A 19,607-nucleotide genomic window follows, 5' to 3' on the forward strand; every position below is an offset into this window, starting at 1 on the left:
CATCTTCTTTTGATACTATAGTATGTTGCCCCCACATTTCATCAGTTTTGTGGCTCAGGCTTAATTCTTTTTTTTTCTGGGTCTTTCAGTTTGAGAAATGCCAAACATTTTCTTTTCTTTTGATTTTCTAACTCCAGGTCTTTGCAAATTTCATTTCTCATGCTGTCTTTTGAAAATTTGTGTTCAGCACTTCATGATTTTTCTATTCACTTTTAGCAACTTTGTGTTCAACAGCAAGATTCTTCTGACATCCATTTTGTTCATTTCTTTCTTGTCTTTTAAATGACTTTACTTTTTTCATGTAGAATGTCCTTGATGTCATCCTACAACTTCCCTGGTTTTCGGACATTAGTATTAACTGCATCAAATCTGTTCTTGTGACAGCTTTTAAATTCAGGTGGGATATACTCAGGAATTTATGGTCCATTCCATGGTGTCCACCTGGCCTTGTTTTGACTATTGAAACAGAGCTTTTCCATATATGTAGTCAGTTTGATTTCTGTGTGTTCCATCTGGTGAAGTCCCCATATATAATTGCCTTTCTATTGTTTAAAAGAGGTATTTGCATTTAACTCATTGCTATTGTTAAGTGCCATCAAGTAATTGTCTTGCAAAATTCTGTCATGACATCTCCAGCATGATAAATTATAATGAAATGTGCAGAGACATGGAGTTAGAAAACCAAAAGTGTAGAACATGCTCAGCATTTCTCAAGCTGATAAAACTGGGGAGAAATTCAAGCCTCGACTTGAAATACTGAAGGATTCTTTAGCAAAATGTTGAATGATGCAGAAAGCATCAAAAGAAGATGGAAGACATACACAGAGTCATTCCACTAAAAAGAAATGGTCATTTTTTTCAGTCACTTCAAGAGGTAGCTTATGATCAAAAGCTAGTAGTACTGAAGGAGGAAGTCCAAGCTGACCTGAAGGCGTCTGCAAAGAACCAGTCTCTGGGAATTGATAAAACACAAATTGAAATCTTTCAGCAAACGATTCCAGCACTGGGACAATAAATAACATCATGATAAATGGAGAAAAGATTGAAGTTGTCAAAGACTTCATTTTGCTTGGATCCACCATAAACACTCATGGAAATAGCAGTCAAGAAATCAAATGTCGCACTGGATTAGGCAAATCTGCTGCATAATACCTCTTTAAAGAGTTGAAGAGCAAAGATGTTAGTTTGAGGAGTAAGGTGTGTCTGACTCATGCCATGGTATTTTCAGTAACCTCATATGCATGTGAAAGTTGAACAGTGAATAAAGAAGACCATAGAAGAATTGATGAATTTGAGTTATGGTGTTGAAGGAGAATATTTAAAGTACCATGGACTGCTAGAAGAACAACCAAATCTGTATTGGAAGAAATACAACCGAATGCTTCTTGTAAGACAGCATGGCAATATTTAGTCTCTCATACTTCAGACATATTGTAAGGAGGGACCAGTCACTGGAGAAGGCCATCATGCTACTTAAAGTGGAGGGTCAGTGAAGAAGCGGAAGATCCCCAATTAGATGGATTGGCACATTGGCAGCAACAGTGGACTCAGGCTTAACAGTGATTGTGAAGATGGTATAGGACTGGAGAGTGTTTTGTTTTATTGTACATAAGGTTTCTAAAAGTCACATTCAACTCAACAGCACCTAACAACAACAGTCACATCCTCAAGAATAACATGGACAGCATTAAGATTGAAAGAAGACTCATTAAGAACATGAACTATGTGGGTAACCCAATCTTGCTTGCTGAAAACAAAAAGGGCTGAAAGCATTTACTAGTGAAGATCCAAGTCTACAGTATGGGTCATACCTCAGCATGAAACAACTGGACCAATAAGCAGCACTATGATCAACAGAAAAAAAAGATTAAATCTGCCTTGAAAGAAATACAGCTCTTAAAAAGCGAGGATGGTGAGACTTTCCCTCATGTACCTTGAACATGTTATCAGGATGACCTTTCCATAGAGAAGGACATCCTGTTTGGTGAAGTCGAAGTTCAGTGAAGAAGAGAAAGATTCGATGACATGGGTTGACACAGTGACTGGAACTGAGGGCTCAAACATAGCAGTGATTGTGAGGATAATGTAAGATCAGGCAGTGTTTCATTCTGTTGTACATTGTGTCTTTATGAATAGGAAGCAACTTGATAGCTCCAAAGAACGACTACAACGTAGTATAACTGTGGTAAACTATGGATTTGTATACCATCTCAAGTGCTGTCTCCCATTCTGTCTTTTAATATTTATGCGCTTCTTGGAGTCATGGCGTAGCGCCGTAGGATAAGCACAGCAAGGTTCAAACCCCCTAGCTGCTCATCAGAAACCCAGTGTAGTGTTGCTTTGAGTCGGAATCGACTCGACAGCACTTAACAACGGCAATGTGTGTCTTTTAGGATACTGTAGACACATCTCATACCCTGTAGCTTCTCACTAAAGTCAGGACCACATGCTGGTATTTTATGTTTTCAACTTCCTTCATATAAAGATACTAGATTACCAAGTATTAAACATTGCACATTAGAAAGTTAAGTCTTCCTTTCCCTTTTTGAATTTAAGAAGATTTAATATATATAAGGGTCTATATTTAAGTGAACCTTTTTTTCCTCTCCTATCATATGGGAACTTTTCTTTATACTCAATTATCTCTTTCCAAGAAATCAGTTGAAGGCCTAGAGGCAAAATTGTTTTGCTATTTTCTTGATGAGTATTCCTTTTCAGACTAACTTGTTTGTTTTTAGGTTATTCCAACTACTACCATTATTCTTACCTGTGCTTTAAACATAAACATAAGATTTCCTTTTCCCTCAGGATCAAAGCCCTTGAGAGTGCCTTTTTCCTTCTGCAGTATCAAGTACATAATGAATGAACGGTACATTGCAGTTTCTGAAGCCTTTCCCACTACAGTGTCGTGTAGAACCTGGGAGTGCAGCCTGCAGAGTTAGACCAGCTCAGTTCACATTTTGGCACATTTTTTTGCAAGTCCTCACTATGTGACCCTGCCAAGTTTCCTCATTATTCTAAGTCCCAGTGTTTTTATTTGTGAAATGAGTATTTGAGGATGTTGTTGTTTTTTGCCATCAACTCACTTCCTACTCATAGCATCCCTGTGAACACCAAAACAAAACACTGCCTGGCCCTGTTCTAGCCTCATAATTGTTACTGCGTTTGAGTATATTGCTACTGTAATAGTGCCTGTCATTTCTTTAAGGGTTCCTCTTTTCTTGGTGGCCTTCCTTCTTCGTTACCAAGCATGATTTTCTTTACCAGGGACTGGTTCCTCAAGTCCAAAGTTCATGTGGCAGTCTCACCATTCTTGTAAAGAACATTCTGATAGCATTTCTTTTAAGACATATTTATTCATTGTTCAGGTTATTTGCTGTTAAATACTGTCCAGTGCATTCTGACTCTTAGGGACCCTGTGTAGGGTTTCCTAGGAGCAGGTGGTGGTTTGAACTGCTGACTTTGTGGTTCACAGTCTAGTGCTGATCATACAGTACACACCAGGATTTTATACAGAATAATTATGAGGAAGTGCTCTTGAGGTAAACATCTGTGGAAAGTGAACTATATTACATTGCCAGCAAACATCTCAGCCAATCACTGAAGCAGGTTTCTTCAGCCAAGAACTAACAGCTGAGGTTTGTCTTCTTATAACAAAGTTAAGTTCGTCTTTCCTGAACAGGGATCTGAGTGGCACATGACAGTTTATTAAGGGCTCAGTGAGTGGTAACCAACCCGATAACACTTAACAACAACAACTGTAGTGCCAGTGTATGTTTTGGGTCCTGCTGTGGTTAGGATAAGCAGTCAGGATAAGCACTGACTGCTAACTGCAAGGTCGGGCATTCAAAACTACCAACTGGTTCTCAGATACCTGAAACAAGGTTGCTATGAGCTGAAACCAACTGAACAGCACTTAACAACGATAAATATTAGTTACATAGTATTGCTAGTATACATTTGGGGCCTGGTGTGTCACTGTACTACAGTAGGGTCAAACCTACTGGCCACTCCTCAGATATGCCATACAGGGTTTCTGTGAGCCGGAACTGACTGGATGGCACTTAACAGCAACAATATGTATTTATCCTTGAAACTATATCAGTCAGGATTCTGCAGAGAAACAGAATCAGTAGAATTGTAGATAGGAAAGTAGGTGAATAGATCGCTAGATAGACATTGAGAGAAAAATTGACTGATTTTTTTAAAAATAATTCACTTATAAAGCCGGAGAAGTTTAAAATCTAAAGGGAAAGTCAACAGGCTGGAAACTTAAGGCAAGAGTTGATAATAGTTTTGAATCTGAAATTTGTAAGGCAAGCCTGCAGGCAGGCAACTCAGAATTCTGTGTTGCAGTTGAGGCAGAACTGCTTTTTTCCAGACCTCAGTTTTTGCCCTAAGTACCTTCAGCTGATAGGATGAGGCCCACACATATTAATGAGGGTAATTGTCTTAAAAGTCAGCTAATTGTAAACGTTAATCCTATCTAGAAAGCACCTTGATGGTAATGTCTAGAATAGAGTTAGACCAAACAATTGGGCACCGTAGCCTACCCAAATAGATACTTAAAATTAACCATTACAGAGAAAACTTTGAGCTTTCCACATTCCAAACAGTTGCTTTCATTATATTTTTCAGTTTTAAGAGACAGAATACTGTTGTGGTGAGAGCATGGTTCTAGAACTGGGCCTCCTAGATTTGAGTCCTGATTCCACAGTTAGCAGCTGAATGAACCTAGACATGCTAATTCACTGTGCTTAGTTTACTCATCTGTAAAGTGGGAATAATTATAGTCATTGTCTCATAGGATTGAAATGAGGATTAAGTATGTTAATACTTACAAACATTTTGAACAATGCCTGGCATATATAATACCCACTGCCATCTAGTCAATTACAACTCAGAGCAACCCTCTTAGGGTTTCTGAGGCTATAAATCTTCAAGGAAACAGAAAGCCAGTGGAGCAGCTGATGGGTTTAAACTGATGGACCTTGTGGTTAACAGTCCAGCGCTTATCTTATAGTACCACCAGGGCCCCTTGGCATATATAATAAGTTCTCAACAAGTGCTGGTTATTATTTTTAATACTATTTTTCTTTCTCAATGAAGTTAAATATGAAATCAAATGACAGGCTTTGGAATCTTACAAATCCTGGTTTAAATCTTAGCTCTGCCACCTTCAGTTATTGTGATCATGGGCATGTTGCATAATGTCTGATTCTCAGTTTCCTCATCTGTTAAATTGAAATATTGTCTACCTCACAGGAAACAACAAATGTATAGGATATTATGAGCCTCTGTTTTAATATCCTTTTCTGAAATAATGGGATTAGTAATAGTTCTTAACCTTAGATTGTTATAATGGTTCCATGAGTCCGTACTTGCAAAGCATTATAGATGATGCCTGGTATTTGGTAAGTTTTAATGAATCTGATGATGTAGATGGTGATGATATCAGTGTAAAACACTGTTCAGTGCTTCACTTATAATAAGTACTCAGAACTTACTTTTGAAGCCCATCACAAAATTATTTTCTTGATTTCTCTTTTCAGTTTATACAAACTTCCCATTGCATCTGGTCTCCTATATCTTTATTCTTAGTTCTTCCTTTTCCTCTCTTCTCACTTGGGTATAAGAATTTGGAATGTTATGTGTGGGTTAGTATTAAACCACATCCTCTATCATTCTTAAAACAAAACCAACCCCAAATCCTCTACTTTGTGTTTATTCTGAAGAACGTAAGGTTGATAAGTGATTTACTTGTTATCCTCAAGTACAGAAAGGCTCTTGCTACAGAAGGAGCTAGGCTCATTCTTCTCTATCTTCAGGACAGAATAAGAGAAATAAGCTTACAATATAGCATAAATACAGCATGGATGACCAAAAAGGAAGGTAGAATCTTTTTTTTTTTCTTAAATGTTTTATTGTGAATTATGTGATAGTTTACATGGAAGAACATTAGTTTTACATTCATTCTATCGTATATCATCTCATTGCCATGGTTACGATCCCCTCCATGCAATCCTTCCCCCATGCCCCCCAGGTCTTCAGCACCCAGTCGCTCTCCCTCTCTGGATCTAAAGTCTCCAGCTGCTCCATCGCTCCACGTCATCATCTCTGGCTCCATTTCAGGCATCACTGCTTCTCTGGGTAGGGTACCGCTCTCTGCTCTTCTCCCTTAATGGTCCTAGGGACCTCCGCTCCTAGACTGAAAAGTTAATCACTCCCCTCCTTGCTATAAAACGTCTACCTTTACATTTCCAACCCTCACAATCAGTCCTGATAACATTTATTCACTATTGTATCACAAGAGACCCGTCTGCATTTCATTGCATCAGCCCCACCTAGACAGATTGGATACTACTCACTGGAGAGTCTACCTTCCTCCAGGCCCTCTGGATCTAGGTTCCTTCTTGAAAGCTTGTAAGCCAGTCACTTCTTGCCTTTGTAGCCCTCCATCCCCCATTTTGGGTATCCAATGTCCAAGTTGCCCATCCCTGTCTACTCTGTGTGTGGAGGGGGTGGGAATGATTCTTGCTGTAAGGACTTCTTCCCTCTTTTGAGCTACTGCTTCCATAGGTGTAGGTCAAGTTCATCAAATTGTATGAGAATACTTTTTTTTTTTTTTCCTCTTCTTTTTACTTCTAGTTGAGCTCTGATCATCCAGGACAAGTAGGTATTATCTGCAAGCATGGGTATTCTTGTGCATATGCCCTCTCTTCTTATCAGCTGGACACTTCACTCTCCACTCTAGTCCTCTGTGACTCTAGTCCTCACTGACTCTGGGCCCAAGAGTCACCAGATCTTGCCACACTGCTGGCCAACCAGGTCTTCACCCAGGTTCACAGAAGTCTATTGAACATTGTAGGGCTTAGCTTACCGCTTCATTGCTGTTTTTCCCTCACTTCCCCTTATCGGTGTCGATTGTGGTCACCAATCACAGCGTGTATTCCCATTGAGTCTTAGTCTTGGAAGGGGTTTTGCACTGAGGGGACCCGACCACTTGCCTTGATGTTTCCTGGGCAAGCATGTTGCTTGTTCTTGTAGTAACAGTCGATCTGCCTATGTTGTTACATATTTTTCCTATAGGTCTTTCTTTCAAGAAGTATCTTCTGTTCTTCTAGCCACACCAGGTTGGTCTGCTTGTCCTTTCAAGTGGGAATTTCCCATCTCTGGAGATAATGGATGTGGTTCAGGCTTCCACCTATAGTCTTATGTATTGCAGAGGCTCCGCAGGAAGCCTCCTTCACTGGGCACGTTGTAGCCCCATTTTAGGTATTCCAATCAGTTATAGGCAGAAGATGGACTTAACAAGCTTTCTAGGGGGATGCTTTCGCTATTCCTTTCTCTCCCCCTCCAGTGTCTATTTTATAATAGAATGCAAGGAAAACCAAGATTCAAAAGACAGCCAAGCATCTTAATATTATTCCCCCCTTTTCCACATTCCAACCATGGCTCGGCTCCATCTCTGTATCCCAGAACTCTGTTGTTCTCAAGTTGTGCATATATCATTATTTAAGGGATGGTAGAATCTTAAAGATTCTATAAAAAAAAAAAGTATGTTCCAATCTCTCCAGAATGGGTGTGTTCCCAGACAAAGGAAAGAAAAAAATCTAATGAGGGCCCTTGTAGCACAAAAAACTCTGATTCTGTTATCTCCAAATATTTCGAATGTAAAATTACCTGCTAGTATGTACCTTGCTTGTATTCTGTTTTGTTTTCTGTACTATCTTTCCTGGTTTAGGAGCAGTTGGTGACCTTTATGAACTCAGCAAAAAAAGATTTTAGTTTGGCACAGCCATTTTTTAATTTATATAGGATCATAAACGATTTCTCTTTACAATAATGTATAATAAAAAATAAGGGTAGCCAACATTTTCTTTTGCAGTCCAAAGGAAATAAATAGTCTGAATAAATTCACTGTATTCCTACGCACTATTATTTGTTTTTTTTTAATTCTTTAAAGTCTGCCAAGTGTTAAATGTTTTACAGTAAGTTGCTTTGACAGAGGTTTGATAATATAATTTTGGCTTTTAAAATGAATTATGTAGAAAGTCATCTTAATCAAATAGACAAAAACCGAAGGAAAAGGAACTTTTTGATTGGCTTATTCCAAAAGGAAGAGTACCTCAAAACAGAAGCAAATACAAGTATCTGTGGAAATGACAAAGAAAATTCTGCAATTCTTGAGACACTTAGATTTCTCTGACAATGATACCATATAGAGTGATAATACAGATCTAGTAAATAACATAGTTTCAAACATACCCATTAATATAGTAAAGCTGCATTTTGGATGGTGGATGAAACTATCAGCAATGTAAAAATTTTAAGCTACTGTGGCATCTTCTACCCAGGAATCTCAGATTCCCACAAAGTATAATGGTTGTTGTTACTAAATGCCATTGAGTTGGTTCCAACTCATAGCAATCCTGTATAGGACTTCTGAGGAATGGCTGGTGAGCTCGAACTGTAAATTTTGCAATTCAAACTGACCTTGCAGTCCAGAGCATTAACTTACAGTGAGTAACTATTAAATATATAAAGCACAAAACTTATCTTCTGTAAGTACTGGTGGTGCATTAAAGTGCAGTGTTTTTAGAACTGTCTCTGGTTTCTTCTTGATTATCCCCACTGCTGTTAAGTCAATTCTGACTCATGGTGACCCTCTATAGGGTTTCTGAGACTATAAATTTTTATAGGATCAGTCAGCCTTTTCTTTCTCCCACAGAGTTTCTGGTAGGTTTGAACCACTAATCATGCAGTTTGCTGCTCCATGCCTACCCTACAGTATTACCAGGGCCCCTTTAGAGACTTATTTGTTGTTAAGTGCTAAATTAGTTGTTTCCGACTCACAGCAACCCTATATAGGGTTTTTGTGGAGTTGCTGGTGCGTTTGAACAGTCAACCTTTCTGTTAGCAGTCCTGTCTTACCCTACAGCGCCACACCAGGAATCTGAGGCTTATACCAGAGGATGATTCCTAATGGTGTTTTTTTATTAAGTCATCTTCCCTTAAAAATATAATGGGGGAGGGGGGAATTATTGTTGTTAGGTGCCATAATGTCGTTTCTAATCCATAGCTAGAGCCCCATGACTTGTACATACTAACTTTGTAAGTTTTTGAATTAAGGGTGTCTTTGCTTTCAGGAAAAGCAGAAGTCATATGGAAATAAATCTAATGATCAAGGTTGGAGACATTAGTTAAAAAGAAAAGGAGAGCTGAGTTTAAAAATAATACAGATCTTGCTCTTGAATTTAGAAGCTTGCATAAAGAGTATTCCAAAAGAGAAAGGCTAAAACATAATTTTAAAAATGGGAGTAGATGAGTAATTTCTCCCAGGTTATTAATACAGCTGCAGGACAAAAGATGAGGCTTTCTGCTCCCTCAGAGATTTAAAAAACCTTATACGGGGACACTATGAGTCAGGAACAACAAAACTGCATTTAACAACATTACTGCAAAGGATAATACTCATTTGGTTGTTCAAAATGTTACTGTATTATCATTATTACTGCAAACTGAATAGGCGCTGGACTGCTATCTAAAAGGACGACAGTACAAACCCTTCAGCTGCTCCTTGAAAATCCTGTACTGGTAGGTTATGAGTCGGAACCAACTGGACTGCACTTAGCAACAACATTACTGACAGCAGTTCAGTACGCATGCAGGAGAGCAGTTTTGATTCCTGGCCAAGGCACCTCCTATATGCAACCAATCCCCATCTGTTGGTGGTAACTTGCATGCTGCTGTTATGCTGAACTAAAATGGGCTAGCAAGAAAAGCCTAGCAATCTCATTTTGAAAATTGGCCACCCCAAACACTATGGATCACAACGGTCCGTTTTCATTGTGCATGGGGTTGCCGTGAGATAGAGGACAACTCGATGTCAGCTGACATGATTACATACTACCTTGTCAGTGAAAAATTTAATAAGATAAGCCATTGATTTATAGTGTTAACCCTTCTTGAATATATTCTGGTAGAATGGGGACAGAAGGGTAAGAGCCAAAATTGGTCTTTTTGTTAATTTTGCTTGCCATTCTCTATTGCAATACCTCTTGGATGCTGCCACATCTTGTTGATTTTTCTTTCTTTCTGTTACTGCTTTTATATTTTAAAAAGCTTATTAAGGGAGACAAGATTCATCATCTTCAGATAATAGTGCTACTGCATCTATTACATTAGTGTAATACACAAGACTGTCCAAGGATGAGTTCTTGCATCACCATTTTCTATATTCTATTGCAGTTTTCTCATGCACGAATGCTACCATTATTGGGTTTATTAAAATATCCTTTTTGTATTGTTTGTCTATGTGCAGTTCATTAAGTACTGTCCTATGTGCTATTCCTTTCGACTTTCTTTAATCACCTTGCACTTGCACTGGAATGGTGATAAAGAGCCAAAAACCTTCCAAAATAAATTTCATATGATGTACTGAACATTGTGTTTTGCTTAAAACAGCCTCTTATAGGTCAGTGAGCCATATTGCAAAATTTCAAGGTGAAATTATTAAAAATGTTTCCAAGGTCAACACATTCCTTTATAGACATAAATCTTTCAAAATTATCAATTGATAAATATATAATGCAATATTTGCCTCTGTACAATAATAATGCCACAAAGAGTGAATGTTTTGTAATTTGCAGTCAGGAAGAATTTCTGTAACCTAAGAGATTACACCAGGAATGGACTGTCATTTCTACCTGATGTGGAAACTAGACATCCATTTTCACTTTCTATAGTGAAAGAAGGGTTGAAACAATGTATATTGTTGTTGTGAAGTGCCACAGAGTCAGTTCTGACTCATTGGATCCTGCATTGGGTTTCCGACAAGCAGCTGGTGGGTTTGAACCACCAACTCTTGTTAGCATTCAAGTACTTATCCTATAATGCTACAGGATTATTATTGTTGTTAAGTGCCATTGAGTTGGTTCTGACACATAGTGACCCTATATAGCGTTTCCAAGGAGCATCTGGTGACCTTGAACTTCTGACCTTCTAGTTCAAACTGACTTTGTAGTCCAGTGCATTAACCCACAAAGCCAGACCAGGATGCCATACCAGCGTTGTTGTTATTGTTAGGTGTCATCAAGTCAGTATTAACTCATAGCAACCCTATGCCAAACATAAGAAAACACTGCCCGGTCCTGGGCCAACCTCACTGTTGTTGCCACGCTTGAGCCTATTGACGCTGCCACTTTGCCAATCCATGTCATTGAGGGTCTTCCTCTTTTTCCCTGATCCTTAACCTTACCAAACATGATATGCTTCTCTAGCAACTGGTTCTTCCTGACGATATGTCCAAAGTATGAGAGACACAGTTTGGCTATCCTGGTCTCTAAGGAGCACTCTGGCTGCACTTCTTCCAACACAGTTCTGTTGGTTCTTTTGGCAGCCCATGGCACTTTCAATATTCTCCTCCAACACCATAACTCAAAGGCATCAATTCTTCTACAGTCTTCCTTATTCACTGTCCAGCTTTTGCATGCATATGAGGTTATTGAAAATACCATAGCTTGCGTCAGGCACACCTTAGTCCTCAAGCTGACATCTTTGCTCTTCAACACTTTAAAAAGGTCTTGTGCAGCAGATTTGCCTAATGCAGTATGTCGTTTGATTTTTTTTTGCTGCTGCTGCTTTCATGAGTGTTGATAGTTGATCCAAGAAGAATGAAGTCCTTGACAACTTCCATCTTTTCTCTGTTGATGAGAATGTTGTTTATTGGTCCAGTGGTGAGGATTTTTGTTTTCTTGACATTGAGATGCAATCCATTACCGAAGGCTGTGGTCTTTGATCTTCATCAGTAAGTATTTTAAGTCCTCTTCACTCTCAGCAAGCAAGGTTGTATCATCTACATATCACAGGTTGTTAATGAATCTTCCTCCACTGCTGATGCCACATTTTTCGCCATATAACCCAGCTTCCCAGATTATTTGCTCAGCATACAAGTTGAATAAGTATGGTGAAAGAATACAACACTGTCTCACACCTTTCTTAATTTTAAACCTTTCAGTGTTCTATCACGTGTCTGTCAGTTTGTCATATTGTGGTGGCTTGTGAGTTGCTGTGATTTTGGAGGCTATGCCAGGAGTATTTTAAATACCAGCAGGGTCACCTGCACCAGGGTAGTAGCCTAAAAAACAGAACGTCCAAATGAATAAAGAGCAGTGACCTGGGATGAAAGCCAGTATAAACTGTGGTCTCTTAATTCTTGAAAGACTCATCTGTGTAAAAAATAATCCAGGCACCCATTGGAGTTATTAGAAGGAATTGGGATCTCCATCAGTTCCAACATAAGATTCCGTTATTGATATTTGTTACTTACTCCTCATTATGCAAAGGAAAACAAACAAATTGCTTGACAGTAAAGATGTCAATGATTCAGTGGCTTGAAATATTACTTAGTTTAGACTTTAGAGCCATGGTGGTACTGCAGGATAAGCATTGGATGGTTAGCCGTAAGATTGGCAGTTCAAGCACACTTATCAGGAGAAAGCTGTGGCTTTCTGCTCCTTTCAAGATTTATAGCCTCAGAAATTCTATACAGGGTCCCTATGAGTTAGAATCGACTCAATGTAGTGAGGTTTGAGTGTAGAGTTACCAGTTTTACTACCGTATTTTCTACCAAATCCAACTATGTTGGTTCTTGCCAAGTTCTGTGGTGTATGGGATAAAAGGGTGGGAATATTTTCAGGCTGTTGTTAATTCCTTCTGTGTAGCATCAGCCCATGGAGATGATTGGAATCAAATGGATGATCCTAATACCTAGATAAATCACCAAAAAAAACCATGAACATTTAGGAATGTGTGCTTGACTTTTCATTCCTGAATGCCAGTCTCTCTCAGATATGTAGAAAATTCCAAATTAACTCTGGGTTAAAAGCAAAAAGGTTACCTACTTGAGCCAGCTGTTTTTCATTTGTTAACCATGATGTCTCTCATGGTTCAAAGCAGTACACAACTGTACTGATCAGAAAAGCAGTAATAAAAACCTCAGTGTTTCCAGAGACATTTCTGGCCAATTTCACTGTCTGTTGAAGATGGCAATAGAAGCTTCCAGATTCATTGAAATACCTTACATTGTATTGCTCTTCTGCATTCTTTCCAAAAACCCTTCTTAGCAATAATTTGTAAAGAGTTTGGACAGTAACTGGGCATAAAACATGGTAAGAATTTAAATTGAGTTTAGGGCCTTCATGTAAATAAGAATTCTGAGAGCAAATAGAATTTCCTTAGTTTTTGCTGTTTTGATATAACCAGTTATGTAGATGAAGCCCCAGGAGAGACTATTGGAATATACTTAAGCACTTGTAAGTTGTGAAGCATTAGCAGTTGTCCCTCTTTTAGGTTGTCCTCACTGACTAATATTGTTGTCATTCATTCGTTTAGTAATTATTTATTAAATGCTTATAATCAAACTAAAAACAAAATGTGCCAACCACTCCTAAGGTTGAAAATATAGCAAGAATAAAGCACCATAAAAATCGATGAATTAATAAGGGTATGAAGAGAGGAAAAATGCTATGAAGAGAGGAAAAGCAGGATACTGAGTTTGAGTGTGAGTACAGGGGTAGGTTTTGGGGCCAGAAAACAGGTTGGTCAGGAAAGGTCAGTCTTAAACGGTGAATCTGAACAGACATGAATGTTAAGAAGAAATCAGCTGAGAATTCCAGACAAAGAAGAGCAGTACAGAGAGCCTTTGATAGGAATAAGATGGGTGTAGACAGGGAATGACAACAAGGCATGTTATTAAGTGAGTGGAGCTCCTTGCCACTTATAACCTGAAGCTTCAGAATGGCAAATGAATGAAGGAATAAAAGAATAAAAGAAATGCTGAAATCTCTTCACCCATAGGTTTTTTTTTTTTTCCATTTGCATGAGTCCCTTCATAGCTGAGGCGACAAGATGAACCATTTTAAAGAAGAAAGTTATATTGACTGTTATTGCTTTTCCCTGTTGTTGTTGTGTGCTGTGGAGTCGGATCTGACTCATAGTGGAACCGAGGCTGAAAATCTTTACAGGAGCAGAAAGCCTCCTCTTTCTCCCACGGAACAGCTGGTATTTTTGAACTAACTGCTCAACTTGTAGTTCACAGCCCAATTCGTAACCACTACGCTACCAGAGCTCCTGTTCTCTAGTGTCTCAAAAAGTCTTTCTGTATGAACACCACGTCTCGATTCTTTCTTGTTTGACTATTCAAAAACATTCTCCAGTTTTCCTTTCTTATTTACAAAGTTTACAGAGAAATTACAGATTATTTTTTTGTGTGTGTGTTCTATGATCATAACCTCATGAAGGGAAATGGAGGAAAAAAAAAACGCTTAAGAAATATGTATTAAAGCTAATTCTATGTTTGAAGTAAATTATGCCTTTGTTATAGTAGAATCAAGACGTTGTGTGTCATGTACATGCCACTTACTAATTGTTTCGTCATCTATCATATGTGGAGGTGACTACTGTTTATTTCATAAGGTTGTGAGAATTGCATAAGATTGTACTCATGAAACAGTTACTTGTGTTTGGCATGTGGTCAGAATACAGAATGTCTGCCAAGTACTTACTGTTATCATGCATGACAGATGAACATCTTCATTTCTCTCAATCACCTCTCAGTATACCTTTTCTGCAAACTTCAAGTAGTCTCAAGAAACTTTGTGTTGTTTTTTTCCCCCAATTCATACCACTGATCAAATAGTTTTATCTCCAGTGTCCAGTTTGAAAGAGCTGTGTGTTTATAAGATTGTCTTTTGGTAACAAGAGTGCTAGGAATCAGTGTGCCTATGAAAAACCAAAGCTAAACCCACTGATGTTAAGTCAATTCTGTTTCATAGAAACCATATAGGACAGAGTAGAATAGCATCTTAGGATTTTCAAGGTTTCCTTGTGTGGTGCTGTAGGATATGCACTGGACTATAAACCAGAAGTTTGGTGTTTCAAGCCTCAGAAACCCAGTGAATTGAAATTGATGGGTGACACTAACAGCAATTCACAGAAGCAGACGGCCACAGCTTTTTGTGTGTTTGGAGTAGTTGGTAGGTTTGAACTGTTGATATTTTGGTTAGCAGCCAAGCAGTTTAACCACCGTGCCATCAGGGTTCCTCTGTTTTTTAACAACCCAGTATTAATTCAGACTCCTCTCAAGCTCTTGACAATGCCTGTGTATATTATGTAGCTACAGCAAGGATTCAGAGCATAGGTAAAAATGTGTGAGTCTACAGCCCTTGATCTTGTGAGCTGGATCTGGCGAGTCTCCAGTCATTCATTTCTATGTCATTAATGGCATTCATGCCATATGGGGATCATATAGCACAGATTGTGTCCACACTCTGTCTGCAAAAACCCACTTTGTTCTCCACCTGCAAAAAAAAAGGCAAGTTCTGCTTTTCGTTCCATAACTGTGTCATTCTGAGGTCAACATTTCTACCTCTTTTTCTGTCCTTCTTTTCTTCTCTCTTCTTTCTTTACTTCTTTACTTGCTCCCTCTTTTTTTCTTTTCCTTCTAACCTTGCTTTTCCCTTTCTCTCTCTTTTTCTTTAACTCTCTTGCTTTCTCCCCTCTGCTTCTAAGTGAAGGGAGGAGGGAAGCATCTTGAGATTTGGTCTAAAAAGAAGAAACAAATAGCATCATCTGATCTGATCACAGAAGTTTTCTTGCAACTCAAAAATGATTTGCTAATCTTATCGCTGTCCTCTGAGAGATACAATATGACCATTCCTACAACTACATTTCCTTTCTTTTATTTTCCTTGTCTCAAATGCTTTTTCTTCCATCTTTAAAAGCCTCTCAAACCTCACCTCTTTTAGTGAATCCAGCTTAACTCTAGGCTTCTGGAAGTCCCTATACAGGGTCACTATGAGTCAGAACTGACTTGACGGTACTTACCAACAACAACTTATGCTATTATATTACTTCAACAAGAATTTAGGTTTATTCGGAGAACAGTGATTATATCATAAAGGTTTTAAGTATTGGTTTTATCTTGACACCCCAAGTGTGAACATACTTTTTATGCAAGTGAATATTCCCTCTTCCTAAGGGAAAAGAACATGTTAGTAATGTCCCAGAACTTTTCAACTGAATGAAAGACAATTGTATATTTTGTATCATTATAGACATTACACAGAGCAAATATGACTTTAATAAGCACATCTGTAATAAAATATCTAGGCCAGTTCACATGCCCAGTCAGTACCTCCATACCCTCTTTTTGTCCTGAATTTCATGGTATGGTGCTGTGGGATAATGCATCAGACTGCAAAGTCATTTGAACTGCAAGGTCGGTTGTGGTTCAGGCTCATCAGCTGCTCCTTGGAAACCCTATACAGGGTCGCTATGAATCGGAACCGGCTCGACTGCACTTAACAACATCCATAACTAATCCGTACAGTGATCAAACTAATCCCCCAAATAGGGTAAAGTATCTGAAGAAAAATAATTTATCTGCTATTATATGCCTTTGCTTCATTTGGCTTCTTATTTATATCAAAACCAGAAGAAAGACAATAAATGCCAGTCAGTGGGGGTTTGTGTTTTTTTTTTTTCCCTGATACCTTTGGTAATTTGGTTAGGAAAGCACTGTACTAAAGAAGCTTAGAGACTGTTCTGTAATTTTCATTTATCTTTGGCTTCTCGATATTGGTTAGTGATAAAGTATAAAAGCAGATGAATGCATGAAAAGAAGACTATTGTATATCCTCCAAAGTAAATAATATTTGATGTGCTATCTAAAATTTATGAGAGATTTGAGAATAAACAGAATAGTAGCTAGTGTGCTTTGTTATATTTAGCCATGTAGAAAACCAAAGAATATCATTGAAATCCTTAGTAAACAGGCCACCCAACAGAGAAAGACATCTACACTTAGTAACTGCATCCTGCTTTGTAACTTTAAAAAGGAAGACAAGAAGACAGAGCTGAGTGAGGCGCCATGTATACATGGATGTGCTCTATTAAAAGAGGTGCTTGATTGCTCAGTAATTGCAGAGCTAGGCTCTTGGGGAGGCCTTTGTCATCCCTCCTTGGCTGACACCAGACGATAGTGTGGCTCTGTGATAAGAAACAGAGGACCAGTGTCTCCATGGTAACTAACTGAGCTCTATATATTATACTTCATTACAATGAGGATAGATAGGAAATAAAAATATGTATATACATTTATATTAACACAGAAAGTGAATATGTGTGTGTGTGTGTGTGTATATATATATATATATATATATAATATATCCTGTCTTTGATCTAAAGAATGAATAAAATAAAAACATGATTGCCTTGTAAGGGCAAGGTTGATAGACCTTCCTTCCTTTTCCTCAAATAGTACAGGTAAATATTTCATTTCTTAGTTTCTCTGATGGTTTTGTTCTGAACCCCCCCAGCTGTAGCTTGAAAGATTAATGATGGGCAGCAAAAGGACTGAGAAGAGGCACTGAATGGATAGGAACCAGCACCAGAGAAGAAAGAGTACTGGCTGGCCTTTGGGACAAATAAATAAGGATTTACTAAGTCTGCTAGTTTCATCCTCATAACAGAAAAACCTGGAAGCCATTAGAATGAAAACCAGGAGACACTCATAACGATTCTTAGAGTTCCAAACTTGCACAGCCTAGTGACAGGAAAAAAGAAAGAGGAAAGAAACATCAGAGTGTTTTTTTGTTCTAATTTTCTCTTCTGTGGGTATTGATTTTACTTTAACACAAGTAACTACTATCTCTCTCTCTCTCTCCACATAAGGCCATTTACACCTATGTGGAGGTCTTTATAAGGTTAAGCACACTTCCTCAAAACAGCTTGCCTATGTCAAGCTCTAAAAGAAAAAGGACAAATTAAAGAAGTCATAGGTGAGTAAACCATTAACACTGGAAATTTAAACTTTTTATTCAAGACACAGAATGCAAATATTTGGTCAAAGAACAGGGACTTAGTAGCTTCTTAAACTCATAGATTATCTTCCATGTGTTAGTCCCTCTACTCTTGGATGAATGACTTTAAACCCTTGAAACAAGGCCCCTTGGTTGTCCAGCAGGAATTTCTACTGGTCTTTAATGTTGACTCCTCCCCTACGTATCTCTCTTTATTTATCACTCTAATTAGTATTTAAAGAAGCATTTATGTTGTTTATAGAAATTGCATTTAAACAGCTATTTCACCTAAGCTGAGTAACATAATATTCTACCTTTCAGTACTTATTTTTTGTCTATATACATTCATTGTGAATACTTTTTATAGAACCTTCCAATGTTGGTGCTTTGCATTAAAACAAAAACAAAAACTGTTGTTGGTTTTGACCCATGGCACCCCCGTAAGTCAGGGTAACACTGTGCTGAATTAGAGTTTTCAGTTGCTGATTTTCAAGAAGTGGATCATCAGACCTTTCCTCTGAGGTATCTCTGGGTTGGCTTAGAATTCCAACCTTTTGCAGCATTCTAGTTGTTTTTATGAACATTTGTGATTTAATGTTACTTGTTTATATAAAGCTAGAATCAAATAGTATTACAGTGTGGTACAACAAGACAGCAGGAAATTTACTGATTATGGAAAGACAGAAAAAAAGTCAGACTCAGATGAGTATCAAAAGAACAGAGACTAGCGTGTAAAACAAGTGGCACTTCTAAGAAATAGCCTTCTCTTCATAGGTCAGAAAGCAATCTAATAGTTATTCATCGTTATCATTAGGTGCCATTGAGTCGGTACCAACTCATAGCGACCCAATTCACAACAGAATGAAAACCGTCCTGGTCCTGGCCCAACCTCACAATCGTTGCTGCACCTGATCCCATTGCTGCTGCCACTGTGTCGGTCCATCTCGTTGGGGGTCTTCCTCTTTTTCTCCAACCCTGCACTTTACCAAACATGCTATCCTAATCCAGTAACTGATCCCTCTTGATAATATGTCTGAAGTATGAGGGACGAAGTCTGGCCATCCTGGCTTCCAGAGTATTCTGGCTATACTTCTAATACAGATCTGTTTGTTCTTTTGACAGTCCATGGTACTCTCAGTATTCTCCTCCAACACCATAACATGCATCAATTCTTCTATGATCTTCCTTTTTCACTATCCAACTTTCACATGCATAAGAAGTTATTGAAAATGCCATGGCTTAGTTCAGGCGCACCTTAGTCCTCAAACTGATACCTTTGCTCTTCAACACTTTAAAGAGGTCTTGTGCAGCAGATTTGCCCAATGCAATAGGTCATTTGCTTTCTTGACTGCTGCTTCCATGAGTGTTGATAGTTGATCAGAGCAAAATGAAGTCTTTGAAAACTTCAATCTTTTCTCTATTTACATGGATGTTGTTTATTGGTCCAGTGGTGAGGATTTTTGTTTTCTTTACATTAAGATGCAACCCCTACCAAAGGCTGTGTCTTTGATCTTCCTCAGTAAGTATTTTGTCCTATTAGCTTTTAGCAAGCAAGGTTGTATCATCTGCATATCTCAAGTTGTTAATGAGTCTTCCTTCCATCCTGATGCCACATTTTTCTTCTTTAATTATTTGCTCCTCATACAGTATGGTGAAAGAATACAGTCCTGGTGCACACCTTTACTAAACCACTCCGTGTTCCCTTGTTCTGTTTTAACAACTGCCTCTTGGTCTTTGTACAGG

The 19,607-nt window shown here is 38.3% G+C and overlaps 1 pseudogene; it reads left to right on the top strand.

The window, feature by feature from the left end:
- The first annotated feature begins 1,677 nt into the window (after positions 1-1,677).
- Positions 1,678-19,607, top strand: part of LOC102819231 — a 59,626-nt pseudogene continuing 41,696 nt past the window's right edge.

Source organism: Chrysochloris asiatica, unplaced genomic scaffold, assembly GCF_000296735.1.
Source record: "Chrysochloris asiatica unplaced genomic scaffold, ChrAsi1.0 scaffold00037, whole genome shotgun sequence".
In the NCBI taxonomy this organism is placed as follows: domain Eukaryota; kingdom Metazoa; phylum Chordata; class Mammalia; order Afrosoricida; family Chrysochloridae; genus Chrysochloris; species Chrysochloris asiatica.